The following is a 10,000-nucleotide window of genomic DNA, read 5'->3' on the forward strand; positions in this document are numbered from 1 at the left end:
GGGCAACGGCGGGCAACGGCGGCGGCGGGTGGAGTAGGTACCAGCGGAGTCGACGGACGGCAGAGTCGTAGGTACTCTCCAATTTCTGTAATTTTGATTCTGATTTCTGTAATTCTGACAAAATTCTGATTTCTGTAATTCTGTATCTTCTTCCTATTCGAATTGTCTTTGCCCATTGTCTTCATCGATAAATTTCCTACTTCTTCTTCCTATTCTCTTCCGTTTTTTTTTTCTTCTCTTGTTTTTTCCTTCTATTCTGCTGGTTTCTCTTCTTCTGCTACTCTGTTTTCCCATTCAACGTCCTTTATCAGAGATTTATCTTATTTTGTCTATCCGCTGCGTTGCATAAAGAGAATCACGAGTATTATATATAATCTGAATTGGTCACTCACACGTATGTTGAGTATATGATATGTTTTTATCCCTGATTACTTCTTTCTGCAAATCCGAAGGTTTTTTTTTAATTCAGTCTTTTTTTTAAGCTTCACATCTGACTAAAAGTACAAAGACCTGCAATTTTAAGAATTCGGACTTGCCAATTTTATTGATCTAGTTGGGGGATCCTAGTAGAATACAATGACAAAATAAAATTTACATGAAATGAAGAAAAAATTTCAAAGCGTCAACATATGAAAATGATTAATGGAATTAATAGCTTTTCAAAGTGTTTCTGAATGTATTATTTGCAACTTACTCAAGTTTTCACAAGGATGAGTAGGAAAATTTTCAACTTAGCAACATATCATAAAGATTAATGCCACAAGTAGCTTTTTGCAGCAATTTTGAATGTATTCTCTAAACTTACTCAAAAGCTCTAGTTTCTCCTGTCGCAATACCAATGACAATGTATAACAGCAAAAGATTGAGTGAGGGAGATAGATAGATAGAGAGGTAGATAAAAAGAGATAAAGAGAGGTAGATAGAGAGATAGAGAGATAGAGAGATAGAGAGATAGAGAGATAGAGAGATAGAGAGATAGAGAGATAGAGAGATAGAGAGATAGAGAGATAGAGAGATAGATGGAGTAAGTTGCCTGTTTTTTATTCTCTTCATCAACTCTGTTCTTCACTTCTTCGCCATAATTCTTATTCTTTTTTCTCTTTCTTACCATCTTTGGCTTTTTAGCCTTCTTCCTCTCCTACCCATATTTTCCCCTTTCTCTTCTTCATTTTCCTGTTGCTCTGCTTTATTCACTCCCTTTTTCTCTTCCTCTTTTTTTTCTTCTCTGGTTTTTTCCTTCTTTTCTGCTGTTTTCTCTTCTTCTGCTTCTCTGTTTTTTTTTCAACCTCCATGTTATTATTATTACTGTATCCATCGTTTCTCATCTTCTGCCTGTTTTTTATTCTCTTCATCAAATCTGTTCTTCACTTCTTCGCCATAATTCTTCTTCTTTTTTCTCAAATCACTCCATTGTCATTTTCCTATTCCACAGTCCAATTCCCTGCTTTTTCATCTCTCTCTTTCTTTCCATCTTTGTTTTTTTAGCCTTCTTCCTCTTCTACCCATATTTTCCCCTTTCTCTTCTTCATTTCCTGTTGCTCTGCTTTATTCACTCCCTTTTTCTCTTCCTCTTTTTTTCTTCTCTGGTTGTTTCCTTCTTTTCTGCTGTTTTCTCTTCTTCTGCTTCTCTGTTTTTTTTTTCAACCTCCAGGTTATTATTATTACTGTATCCATCGTTTCTCATCTTCTGCCTATTTTTTACTCTCTTCATCAAATCTGTTCTTCACTTCTTCGCCATATTATCATTATTCTTCTTTTTTCTCCAATCACTCCATTGTCATTTTCCTATTCCACAGTGCAATTCCCTGTTTTTTAACCTTCTTCCTCCTCTACCCAAATTTCCCCTCTTCTCTTCTTCATTTCCCTGTTCCACTGTTTTTTTTCTCCCTTTCTCTCTCCCCCGTATTTTCTCCTCCCTGTTTTTTTTGTCTTCTTCCTCCTCTAACCCTTTTTGCCCTTCTTCTTCCCCGTGTAATTACCTACGCTGCCTATTCATTCTCTCCCTCTTCCTCTTCCTCGTTTTCCTCTTCTATGTTTTTCTACTTCTCTTATGTTGTTTTCTCCTCGTCGGCTTCTTCTTTGTTTCCTATACAACGTCCTCATTTTCTTCTTCGCCCTTTGAGCCATCATTTTCCCCCTCCTCAACTTCTTCAAACTCCTCTTTTACTTGATTTTCACATCTTCTCCATATTCCTCTTCTTCCTTTTTTCGTCTTCTTCATTTTCCACATGTTACTAGTCCCCAGTTGTATTCTCTTCTTCTTACCCTCACTCTTTTTTGTCCTCTATGTTTCTGTTCTCTTGTTCCTCAAACCCCTATCTGCCCTTCATCTTCCTCGTTTAATTCCCAGTCTGCCGTTTTATTTTTTTCCCTATTTCTCTTCCATGCTTTACTTACTACTTCGAGACTATTGATTTTATTTCGTCTTCTTCTTCTTCAGTTTCACATCAGATGTCCTTATTTCTTTCTTCTTCTTTCTCAATTCATCTTCCTCATTTTCCTACTCTACATTTGTATCCCCGTTCTTTTCATCTCTCTCTCTCTTCCCCTCTTAACTTATTTCCACTTCTTCGTCATAAATTTTGTCATCTTTTACCCTCTTTGGGTTTTATTTATTTTTTCCTTGTGTACATATAACTTTCTTCCTCTATCTATATTTTTCATTCACCTTTGATTCAATGTTCACTAATCGGTCATATTCATTGCATCTGTTACGTAACTCATAGTATAAATTGCACTTTGGCATCATGTGATGCTAGACTATTGAATTTAGCTCATCAAATTTATGTCATCAGAAACATGAATCCAACCGGAGGCAGTGATCCAGCCCCAGAAAGAGCTGGCTCAGGAGCCGTAGGTGCCGAACGTACCCAGGGGGGAACTTCCTGTGCCATACAGAGTCAGCCTCGTACGAATCATTCCCTCATCATTGACTACTTTGAGTTGATGGAAGATGGATACTATATATGCTTATTGTGTCGGGAGTTGAACCCGCACAATAAGAGGAGACCCATTAAGAGGCATGCCGACAGAAGCACAAATGTGTTTTGGTGCCACTTCAAATCATGCCATCGACATACAGAGAGTGGGTTCTTGCCATCGGGGAGATTGTCGGCAAGCATGACGGGGAGAACATGGCGTCCATTGTTCTCCAGGCACTAGATGAGTTCTGTCTGCCACTTCAAAACTCAGCGTGTTGATCGTTTTATCAGTAGAGCTTGCTAGTTTACATGTCTAATGTAATTATGCAGGTCTACGCTGTTACTACGGACAATGCCACGGCGAATAAGAAGATGTTGGCTTTGATGGCGAGAAAGTTGAAGAATGTAAACCCGACGTTTACCGCCTGGAGGCACGTCCCCTGTGTCGCACACATTTTGAACATTGTCGTGCAAGCGGCGTTAAAAAGCTTCAATATTCCTTCGGCCCAGGGTATGGAACCCGAAGAAGGCGATGTGACGAGGACCGCAGATCAGTACGACAGCGACCAGGACAATGATCTCGGAGATGTATACTCAGTATTTGATGACAGTGACGGGCCGCGCAAGCCATTATGTCTGGGTGATGCAGTTGGAAAGGTACGCAACTTAGTGTAGACTATTCGGAGCTCTACGCAATGAAGAGAACTATACACCCAGGCCTGTGAAGACGACCCCGAAGTCGGGGACTCAAACATGGTTGTCCTAGACTGTCCTACCCAATGGAATAGCACGTACACTATGTTGGCGACCGCCGTGAAGAAGCGTGATGTGCTGGACGAAGTCTTGACGGCTTTCGGTCGGAAGGTGACGTCATCGAAGCTGTCGAAGGACGAGTGGGAATTGGTCAAACAGTTCTGCCGCATCCTTGGCTGTTTTGCCGTATCGACGGATCATGTTTGCAAGACAGTGACGCCGGCGATCTGCGATGTCCTACATCTCATAAACGGCCTCAAGGTTCACATGGAGGAAGTGGTCTAGCAAATCGAAGACGGCACATTTTTTACATCTGTTCGACGCTTGCACGAAGGAGATCCATCGAACATGGCACAAGCGTGTAGAGCGATGCTTTCCAAGCTTGCACAATACGCGGAGATATTGTGGGCGAATGAGGCGATCACGGCTGCAACATTGATGGATCCAATCCACAAAGGGTCAATGCTCCGCCCGGGGGTCCGAGAGGCGACTATCGCATACGTACGGTCGTTGTTGCCCGGTGACAGGTCAAGCCGTATTCCGAGACGGCCCGCTCAAGAGGGGCAGCGAGGAGGTGAAGAGTTGGATGAGTGGCTTAGCACCACTATGCAGCAGGTGGAACCGGCACCGGTGACAACGCGGTCGGCCTGGGATGAGTTCAGCCAGTTCCTTGCGGAGACTGTGCCAAACGAGGGTGTGTTCACTCCACTGTCTTGGTGGGCCACGACGGGGGCGAAGCGTTTCCCCTTGCTTGCAGCCGTCGCGAGGGACTTATTGTGCGACGAGCGCCCTTGCCGAACGCATGCTCTCGGTCGGCAACACTATTGTCACGTACAAGCAATCACGTCTCTTGCCAATAAGCATTGAAACACTCATCACTGTGAAGTGTTGGCTCCGTGTGGATAACAAACGTTGGTACAATGACGTCGAGCTAGATGTGGATGCTGACGACGACGAAGACGGTGTGGTCACATGTGCTCGAGGTACACATCACATAACTGAACAAGATCTTCTTATTTATACATATTTATCGTTACTTATCACTTATCTTATGCAACACAGGTGACGATCATCTGAGCACAAATCTTTGACAGAGACGTTGGGACTACGCTTTTTTGACAGGGCTGCAGTCATAGCGTACGTGTAAATTTTGCTACAAATTTCAAAAATAACAATGTGTATGGTTTCTTTTGTATTTATTCACATTTTAATGCATTTGCCAAACATGTAATTGAATGCATAATATTAAATCTTATTAAATCTATTGTTAATCCTACTCACTATATTAGTAACTTTAGGTCATATTAACATTAGTACCTAACACACTAACTACAAAACGTAATGTGTTCTCTTAAAATGAAAACTCCATTTATTTTTTAATTCCATAAACCGGTTGCGATGTCAGATTAAGTCTATTGCTATTTTAATTCACTATATTAGTAACTGTATTTAATCCAAATTTATTACATATTCATTACATAAATTTTCCTCAAATAACATTACCATTATTGTCATTTATATTAGTTGTTAAGTCGTCTTAACATTAGTACTTAATACACTAACTCCATTTATTTCTTAATTTCATTAACTAACTATTAAACGCCATAAATTTTCCTCAAATAACATTAAAATTATTGTCATGTATATTGGTTGTTAGGTCATCTTAACATTAGTACTTAATAGACTAACTCCATTTATTTCTTAATTCCATTAACTAACTATTAAACGCCATAAAATTTCCTCAAATAACATTAAAATTTTATTCATTTATATTAGCTATATCTACCCTCCTCAACGTTTGTCATTTGTTAACATATAGAATAATGGGCCACGGGGTGGCTAAAATGAAATCAACTGAAAAAACGACCGACGGTGTATATAGTCTTGCGGAAGTTTAAATTTTTCGGTATGGGATTGCAAACATTTGAACAAAAAATGCTGGATATCGATTATTGATATCCGGATATCGAAAACTGATATCAGGATATCAAAAACCGATATCCAGCATCCGAGATCCGCCTCAGCCCTACCCCTCTGATATCCGGTACCGATATCCGTTCAACCCTTGAGGGACGGATATCGCCAGATATCTGATATCCAATATCCTAGACCGTCCCACTTTATCCCCGATATCGGATATCGGTTGTCCAATCACCGATCGTGTTTGGCAACTGATGCAGTCAACAACATGGGAGGAGGAAGGCCTGGTCTGAAGGAATGACCAATCCCGCGCATGATGGATCACTGAAAAGGCCAATCACCGATCGACTGGTCGAGAGAGAGAGAGGAGGACAGGGGGAAGTCAAAGGACGACCACCCAACACCACAGAAGGAAAGTCATCGAGACCTTTGACTTGTCGCCTTGCTGCGTTGCATGTACGTGCGGCGGGAGAGAAAAAAGGTTGAACCCTAACCGTCAAATGGTACCTATAGTTCCGGATCATCCTGGACGTGGACGATAGATGGGACGGGACAAATTTTGTCCTATCTAACATCCAAAGTAAGTTCAGGGATGAAGGATGAGAAATTTTTCCCTCCAACGATAAAAAACCATCTTGTCCAGACATACCGGGACAGTGTTTTGTCCCGTCCCGTCCTTTCGGGACAAATTTTTGTCCCGAAATTTGTCTCAGACAAAAAAAACCCATTTTATATTTTAATATATTAATATGGTTTTTTTTCAATTTTTTATGGGAATTACTGAGGAGATAGAATGCAAAGGGACATATGTACAATTATTTTTGAGTGGCGTCCATTTACACGCACATAAAAATACATCGACTTTGATGCAAATTGTCATTGTGAGGCCACGTGGCAACATCTCAATCGTCGGATGAGAATCCGGTGGTTTTTCTTCCAGATTTGTTTGTCCATCGTCCGAGACCTCCGGATGGACAGTTTTTTTGTCCCATGGGACGAAAATCTATTGCAAGAAGTAATTAAACGGTTCATAGCTATTACCTTGACACCAAAGAAGAGTTCGACCCAATGCTTTATTTCTGTCCTAGTTGATCCTGATTCGACATTAGAAGTATATTGATTGTTCCCCAATAACCGAATACTTTTTTCTGTAAATACTGCATATTTGATTCCATCCATAAATCCATTTTCTTCCCTATGAGTTTCCAGTATCGATAAGAATTCTAGTTCTTACTGTTCATATGTTATGGTATGAATATACCATACCAATTCGTTATGTATGGATGATGAGATTCCATTGATACAGAGCCAATTCCAATAGACTTATTGAATTGAACGTTCCCATTGGCGTGCATCCAGCAGGAATTGAACCTACGAATTTGCCAATTATGAGTTGGGCGCTTTAACCATTCAGCCATGGATGCTTAACAGGGATCATCGTACATCGTGAATAACCAAATTCCAATTGAAATGAAATCTTTAGGAGGAATCAATGAAACGACATCAATTCAAATCCTGGATCTTCGAATTCAGAGAGATATTGAGAGAGATCAAGAATTCTCACTATTTCTTAGATTCATGGATCAAATTCGATTCAGTGGGATCTTTCACTCACATTTTTTTCCACCAAGAACGTTTTATGAAACTCTTTGACCCCCGAATTTTGAGTATCGTACTTTCACGTGATTCACAGGATTCAACACGCAATCGATATTTCACGATAAAAGGTGTAGTACTGCTTGTAGTTGCGGTCCTTATATCTCGTATTAACAATCGAAAGATGGTCGAAAGAAAAAATATCTATTTGATGGGGCTTCTTCCTATACCTATTCTTCCTATACGTATGAATTCCATTGGACACAGAAATGAGACATTGGAAGAATCTTTTTGGTCTTCCAATATCAATAGGTTGATTGTTTCCCTCCTGTATCTTCCAAAAGGGAAAAAGATTTCTGAGAGTTGTTTCATGGATCCGCACGAGAGTACTTGGGTTCTCCCAATAAATAAAAAGTGTATCATGCCCGAATCTAACCGGGGTTCGCGGTGGTGGAGTAACCGGATCGGAAAAAGAGGGATTCTAGTTGTAAGATATCTATGAAGTGCATATAAGCATATATCTTACCAGGATAGCTAATCTTCCCTCTTGAAGTCCCAATAGAATTTACTAATCGTTCCCAATAACCATAATTATGAATAGACGAATACACCCTTATAAAATTATTTCTATTTTGATTTAATATCATGCACTTTCTCTGCAATTTCAAGTCAATCAACTCCTTTCTCAGTCCTCTTCCAATGAATGAATATCCTTTACAACACACCGTTCTAAAAATATTATTAATGTTTTCACTCTGACAGTTAAAAACTCCGCATTTCTTAATCGCTCGAAGCAAGCGATAGCCTCCTCTTATTTCAATCGCTCGGAGGTTGATGCGATTCATTGTAAAAAATGATATGTTCATGGTTTTGTTTTTTAATATTTTTTTTACCTCGGCATGTCGGGGTATGAGGATTTTTCCCCTAAAGAGAGCCAAGAGTTATAGGTGTATTTTTTCTAGTTATATCTTAATAGCAGACTGCAGTATAGGTGTGAGGTGTGAGGTGTGAGGTGTGAGGTGTAAGGTGTGAGGTGTGAAGTGTGAAATGTATGAAGTGTATTTTTTATCTTATTTTAAGGTGTGAGGTGTGAGGTGTAAGGTGTGAGGTGTGAAGTGTATTTTTATGCCGAGGTAAAAAATGCACTTCATACACTTCACACCTCACACCTCACACCTCACACCTATAACTCAAACACACCTATTATAATAATACAGTATTGAAAAAAATACACTTCATACACTTCACACCTCACACCTTACACCTCACACCTCATAAAAATACACTTCATACACTTCACACCTCACACCTTACACCTCACACCTCACACCTTACACCTCACACTTCACACCTCACACCTCACACTTCACACCTCACACCTTACACTTCATACACTTCACACCTCACACCTTACACCTTACACCTTACACCTCACACCTCACACCTCACACCTATAACTCAAACACACCTATTATAATAATACAGTATTGAAAAAAATACACTTCATACACTTCACACCTCACACCTTACACCTCACAACAATACACTTCATACACTGCACACCTCACACCTTACACCTCACACCTCACACCTTACACCTCACACTTCACACCTCACACCTCACACTTCACACCTCACACATTACACTTCATACACTTCACACCTGCAGTATGATGAGTTTATCCCTCTCTTTTTTTAATAGAAAATATTAAAAAACAAAACCATGAATCTTGCTCATATCATACTGCCAGTTAAAAATACACCTATAACTCTTGGCTCTCTTTAGGGGAAAAATCCTCATACCCCGACATGCCGAGGTAAAAAAAATATTAAAAAACAAAACCATGAACATATCATTTTTTACAATGATTCGCATCAACCTCCGAGCGATTGAAATAAGAGGAGGCTATCGCTTGCTTTGAGCGATTAAGAAATGCGGAGTTTTTAAGTGTCAGAGTGAAAACATTAATAATATTTTTAGAACGGTGTGTTGTAAAGGATATTCATTCATTGGAAGAGGACTGAGAAAGGAGTTGATTGACTTGAAATTGCAGAGAAAGTGCATGACATTACATCAAAATAGAAATAATTTTATAAGGGCGTATTCTAATATAAGTAGTGATAATATCATCAATGAATTTTGGGATCAATTGTATAAGGATATAGTGGAAAAGTTACCAGATTTTGTAGAAAAAGAAATATTTAATACACAAGTTTATAGGAAATTGAATGAGTACAAGTACAAGTATTAGAAGCATAGCAAAAATGCGTTCCTCATTATTGTTTGCTGGCGATAATTGTGGCCGATCGGGAGAATTGATGACTGCATCTTTGATGCACTCCTAGTACATCATCTGAGAATTCTTAATTGGCTAATTGGAAATAGCCCTCGGGCTTTTTACAAGGGATTATCCCGGATCTACGACAGGTATTGACGGTGATTCTCAAATATCGCAGAACAGAATGTGATACGATGAGATAGAATGCAATAGAAACAAAGACAGGGAACGGGTTACCTACTCCTAACGGTCAAAACGAGACCTTTCATTCAATTCTTCATTTTTGAATAAAAAAATGAATCAAATCTCCCCAGGTAGGATTCGAACCTATGACCAATCAGTTAACAGCCGACCGCTCTACCACTGAGCTACTGAGGAACAACGAGTGATTCGATCCCATAAAGTTCAACTACCGTTCTCAACCCACGAACAATATGAGTCCGAAGCTTCCTTCGTAACTCCCGAACTTCTTCGTAGTGGCTCCGTTCCATGACTCATTTCATAGTGAATCCCAAAGCGGCTCTATTTCAT

At 39.7% G+C, this 10,000-nt stretch overlaps 2 non-coding genes across 2 annotated transcripts; both read right to left on the reverse strand.

The window, feature by feature from the left end:
• Window positions 1-6,944: 6,944 nt before the first annotated feature.
• On the reverse strand, window positions 6,945-7,018 carry TRNAM-CAU (transfer RNA methionine (anticodon CAU)). Its single transcript has one exon. It is a non-coding gene; the product is annotated as a tRNA-Met (tRNA).
• Window positions 7,019-9,775: 2,757 nt separating this feature from the next.
• TRNAN-GUU (transfer RNA asparagine (anticodon GUU)) lies at window positions 9,776-9,847 on the reverse strand. The gene has a single exon. It is a non-coding gene; the product is annotated as a tRNA-Asn (tRNA).
• Window positions 9,848-10,000: the final 153 nt, after the last annotated feature.

This window comes from Wolffia australiana, chromosome 10 (genome assembly GCF_029677425.1).
Source record: "Wolffia australiana isolate 7733 chromosome 10, ASM2967742v1".
NCBI lineage: Eukaryota > Viridiplantae > Streptophyta > Magnoliopsida > Alismatales > Araceae > Wolffia > Wolffia australiana.